Below are 6,000 nucleotides of genomic sequence, written 5' to 3'. Positions count from 1 at the left end.
TGCTGGCGAGGTAGTACTTTTTCAAAGTTTAGGAACTTTCGGGGGTGGGACTTGTGCGCTGAACATGCTGATTGGTTAAGTTCACGTCATATTTTGATTGGTCGACTCCACGCAGCATTTTATTTTAGCCGCCATTTAAAAAAATTGTGGTTGTTGGCTTCGTGCAGTAAGAGTTGTCTGGAATTTAATATGGAATTTACAAAAAAATACGACCACTGGACCGGCAATGAGGTCCAGGCTTTAACCCTCTGGGGTCGGCAAACGCACCGGCGCATTTTGCTCGTTTTTTTTTTACATAGCAGCAAAATAGATTTAAAATACTCCGTCATTTTTGGTCATACAGACTTAAGAAATATGAAAAAATAAGCTGATAAATGTACAATCAAAATAAAACATTGTGCTTATGTAAAATAAAGAAAATAAACAGGGTGTGCTTTCTGCTTCTCCGTCTCCGTGAACTGGTGCACGTCTATAAACTTAAACAAAACCTTAAATGGTTTGGAACTACTTAAGGGTGAGTGATCATGACACCATTTCGTATTTTTGGCACAAAGTGTAACATCACGTCTTTTTCAGTTCAGCTACATTTGACCATCAGAGCCAAGATTTTCAAGTCAAAGTCGAAGCAGACTCGAAGAGATGAAGATTCTGCCTCAGAAGTTACTGGTAAGTTTTAGTTGCTGTTTGCATAAATAAATAGCTCACTGTTTAGTTGTTTTCCTAGGTGGAAAGGTCTGCTATGCATTTGCTAATATGACTTGCACGTGGGATACTGACGTTAACCGCTGTAACATAATGCTGACACTGAATTCTAGCAACTTCTGCACTGTCAAAGTCTAAAGTCTTTGATGAATCTGTTTAAAATCTACGTGGAGTCTTAAAACAACTAAAACATTGTCCAATGCATCTGCAAAAAAAATTATTAGTTATTATAATATGTACATCATTACATTAATATCATTTTTATTTGCTGAAGCTGTGTATTTATTTCTGATTTCCTGAAGAATTTGCCTTCGTTGTTATGATGTTAATGAAATGATCTTTAAAAAGTTTGAAAATAACATGTTATGAATATAGTTACCTTTGTCTTGAGCTGACCAGCCAATAAGGGTAGTGTGTGTTGATTGGTGTTTATATTTGTTCAAGCTTGACAACCTTATTGCCTTTTTGATAACTTTCTAATATATATTTCTTATTACAAATAAGTACAAAGATTAAATTGTTAAAAGGGATGCTTATAAGAGAGCATACGTCTGAAACTGCTGAGTCTGTGAAGGGTTTTGATTATATTACCCACCAAGTACATTGTACTCAGCGTACTGTCATTCTTAAAAACAAAACAAATCATTCTTCATAATTTGCCTGCCTTATATGTTTGTGTATATATATAAATATAAATCTCGGTTTTTATTTGTTGTTTTTCAGACTAGCTACTATAGAAGAAAAACAGAAATCTGAATGCAGAGACAAGCAGAGAAGAGAGTAAGTAGAGATGATCCGATTGATTCCATTTTCGCGTGATCGGCCATGACCTCGGGCGCCGTATGATTAACATCGCGCAACATCGGCAATCACACATGCACACGGAACACACGTGTAGAAAACCTCGTGAATTACGGCCATTTCACACACCGCAAGCGTGAGCAACGTGTTTTTTTTTTTTTTTGGTGTGGATGCTCTCATTGATTGACATTCACGCCGGAAAAAATATGCGGAGCAGGAGCAGTGCGTGAGCGTCAAGCCGGAGCGTTACGTAATTAAGGCAGGAGCTCACGCTCAATTAAAGTGAAAACACGCTTTTGATGGACAAAATAAATATGATTTCACACAAAAAATGCACAGAATTTGCATGTTTAGTGTGTTTAACAAGAACTGGAGTAGGCTAGAAAATGAACACAAAAATATTTGTAGAAAATTTACCCATTTAAACTTGTTTTAATTATTCAGTTTGGGTAAAAGTTTATGGTGTTTTATTAAAAAAATTAAATAAATGAAGAGTTCAGATGCAATTTAAGCCTCTAAGTGCCAATCTGAAATTTTCTTCTAGAATGATCATTTTTATAAAGCTTGAATATTTAAGTTCAGTAATTTATCTTAAATGGCAACGAAAATTACCTATTATTTGTCATTTAAGTGAAATTACTGAACTTAAATATATGAGCTTGATAAAAATGATAATTTTAGAATAAAATTTCAGATGGCACTTAAAAGCGTTTGAATCTGAACTCTTCAAATATGTGTGTGTGCTGTAAAGGGGTTGGAAAAAATTTAATCGGAATCGGCTAAAATCGGTATCGGCAGGTCAAACTCAGTGAAGAATCGAAACCGGCCTAGAAAATTGTAATCGGTGCATCTCTAGTATGTGTTTCTGTACATCACTTTTTTTTGCTCTCTAAGTCAAAGACTAAAACAAATAATAATGCTAAAAATAAAGATTAGCATTTGTTATACATTATAATTATTATACTTGTTGGCTGGGTACTTTTTCAGGTAAACAGTTACATTTTCTTTTTTTTTCTTTTTTTTGCTGTGATACAGTGTCATGTATACATGTAGACCTCACTGTTGTTCAGCAAGACGTAATGTTTGTGCTATTTTATGTAGATATTTTATTAACTCCTTTATTGCATTTTATTAACATTTTATATTGGATGTCTTCTGTTAAAATATATGAACTAAGCATTACATGCCATTTTAAAAAAATGTCTAGGTTACGACTGTAACCTCTGTTCCCTGAGAACAGGGAATGAGACGGTGCATGACGCTTTGGGGGAATGCCTTTGGGAAATCACGGCAATCGAATTTGGCGACAACCTATGACACTATTAGTGCGACCCAGAAGTATAAAAGGGGCGCCTAGATACGCAGTGCAAGTTCCCTTCGAAAGGGAACAGTGACTTTTTTAACGGATGTTAATTTTGCTTTAATATTTAAAAAAATAAAAATCTTTTTCCCTTTTCATAGATACTGTGATCAAACCGTTTCCGACCACGACAGTGTCTGAGGTGCGAGCACTGATCAGAAGAAAATGCAACAATGAGGCAAACTCCAAGACCAATCACTTCAATTCGTTTGAAGGATGAAGGACTGTTTGCAGCTATTGTATTTAACTTTGTTTGACTTGAAGGAATAGTTCACTTTAAAATTAAAATTGTCATCATTTACTCACCCTCATGTTGTTTCAAACCTGTATGAATTTATTTCTTCTGCTGAACACAAAGGAATATATTTAGAAGAATGTCAGTAACCAGACTGGGTCCCATTGATTTCCATCGTATAATTTTTCCTACTATGGAAGTCAATGGTACCCAGAAACTGTCTGGTTACTGACATTCTTCTAAATATCTTCCTTTGTGTTCAGCAGAAGAAATAAATACATACAGGTTTGAAACAACTTAAGGGTGAGTATATGATGACAGAATTTTCATTTTAAAGTGAACTATTCTTTTAAGTTCGTTTTTTGTTGTTGTTCTGTTTAATACTTATTATATAATTTTATGTTAATGTATTTTGTTTCATTTTCATATGTTGCTGTACTAATGTAGTGCATTAATGTTTACTATCTTTCAAAGAGCGTTTGTATGTGTTTTATACTATTGTTTTTACTGTGTTTAACTGAATTATAATTTTTAACTTTTTTTTAATACATTAAAATATATTTTAATGTATTAAATACATTAATAATGTGTTTTGTACTATTGTTTTTACTGTGTTTAACTGAATTATAATTTTTAACTGTATTTTTAATACATTAAAATATATTTTAATGTATTAAATACATTAATAATGTGTTTTGTACTATTGTTTTTACTGTGTTTAACTGAATTATAATTTTTAACTTTTTTTCATATATAAAAATATATTTTAATGTATTAAATACATTAATAATGTGTTTTGTACTATTGTTTTTACTGTGTTTAACTGAATTGTAATTTTTAACTGTATTTTTATTACATTAAAATATATTTTTTTCATACTGAATTGTTTTGTAAAAATATATTTTTAATATACTAATAGTGGATCATAGTGTTCTACTAATACATTATTAATAACCTGATATTATATTTAAAATATACTGGGAACACATTAATATGATGTTAAAAATATATTTAAGTTGTATTTCGAAAGTACATTTAAAATGTATTAAAAATACAATTTAAAGAAGTGCTATTAAATTACACTAAATATACTTAAAATAGTTCCATTTTAACACAATTAAGTATATTAAAATATATTACTATTACATTAAAATTGAACTTAAATACATATAAAAGTACATTTAGTATACTTGAAGTTGTTCCAAAATAACACATTTAATACATAATTAATACAATACACTTAAAATACATTAAGTATATCAAAATAAGCACACTTTAAATATATTTCCTTTTCACCTGGGATTTGAGGGTGGCTTTCTTTCCAATGAGCTGGGCTACTCGGTCACAGGGACTTTGTCTTTGATTTGGTGAATCAGCCAACCTACCCATCTGAGCTTCTTTCTCCTTAGGCTGGGGCTATGGTTGCTCGGTCACTGTTCGCCCCTCATCAGTGGCCACTGATCGTTTCCCAACCCCTTTTCCCTTCTTAGACAGCCCACCGCACGATGCCCTTCCTCACCACACACAAAGCAATGACTGCAAGAGGTAACATCCTACATTTGGGACACATTCGTCGACGTCAACGTTGCCTTCGCTGCAGCTGGGAGTCGATGACTTTACACTGACCTTCTGTTGTTATCGCCTTTACAAGTGATTCAACAGTTTTTGTAAGAGCTTGAACTATTGAACTCAACCGACGAATCATCTCAGTTTGGTCATTTTGTCTACTGCAATCTGCGTCTTTACCTCGAATGGACTCACAGTGGGCGCTGAGGGCATTCGACACTCTCTGCCGTGCAGCTTGTCCCAACACTTTTGGGTTGAGTTTTTGGGTGGGGTTAGATTTTGTATTTTTCTTCTTCTTCTTTCTTTTCCGCTTCATATTTGTTAGGATGTAAGTTTTATTTGTTTGTATATATCAGACTCCAGGTCTGTGACCGCTTGTTTGGACAGAAAAATTTGTTTCTGTTTCAGTCCAATCAGTCTATACAGGAACTGTTGAGGGGTTTCATTGTATTGAGATACACAAGGCTGTATCTCAATACTAGTTTTACTTGATCTCAGTGCTGCGTTCGATACTATAGATCACACAATACTCTTAGATCGACTACAAAATTATACTGGCGTTCAAGGACAAGCATTAAGCTGGTTTAGATCATACTTATCTGACCGCTACCATTTTGTCTATTTAAATGGAGAAAAATCGATCATAACTTCAGAAAACTATGGAGTGCCGCAGGGATCTGTGCTAGGCCCTCTATTATTCTCAATATATATGCTCCCACTTGGAAATATTATAAGGAAACATGGAATTAGTTTCCATTGTTATGCTGATGACACTCAAATATATATTTCATCACGGCTGGATGAAAACGCTAAATTATCAAAATTGACAGAGTGTGTTAAAGATATAAAAGATTGGATGACGTGTAATTTTCTTCTATTAAATCCAAACAAGACAGAGATATTACTTATCGGTTCAAAAAACCACCCACAAAACCTCTTACAATACAACTTTAACATAGTAGGATGTCCTGCTACTTTATCCTCTACAGTAAAAGACCTGGGTGTCATACTAGACAGCAACCTGTCTTTTAAAAATCATATTTCATATGTTACAAAAACGGCCTTTTTCCACCTTAGAAACATTGCTAAGCTACGTAATATGCTATCAGTTTCTGATGCAGAAAAGTTAGTTCATGCATTCATGACCTCGAGACTAGATTACTGTAATGCTCTATTAGCTGGTTGTCCTGCATTCTCAATAAACAAGCTACAGTTAGTCCAAAATGCAGCCCCTAGAGTTCTTACTAGATCAATAAAATATGATCATATAACACCGATCTTATCATCGCTACATTGGTTACCTATAAAGTTCCGTATTAATTATAAGGTATTGTTA

General features: G+C 33.5%; 1 long non-coding RNA gene across 1 annotated transcript; it reads left to right on the top strand.

Moving 5' to 3' along the window:
- Window positions 1–524: 524 nt before the first annotated feature.
- Window positions 525–3,702, top strand: LOC306995681. The gene is made up of 3 exons (XR_013796913.1): window positions 525–666; window positions 1,426–1,482; window positions 2,965–3,702. It is a non-coding gene; the product is annotated as an uncharacterized lncRNA (long non-coding RNA).
- The last annotated feature ends 2,298 nt before the right edge of the window (window positions 3,703–6,000 follow it).

Source organism: Phoxinus phoxinus (genome assembly GCF_949152265.1).
Source record: "Phoxinus phoxinus genome assembly, chromosome: 3".
Taxonomy (NCBI): domain Eukaryota; kingdom Metazoa; phylum Chordata; class Actinopteri; order Cypriniformes; family Leuciscidae; genus Phoxinus; species Phoxinus phoxinus.
The sequence above is the reverse complement of the archived record's forward strand: the minus strand, read 5'-3'. Positions and strand labels throughout refer to the sequence as shown.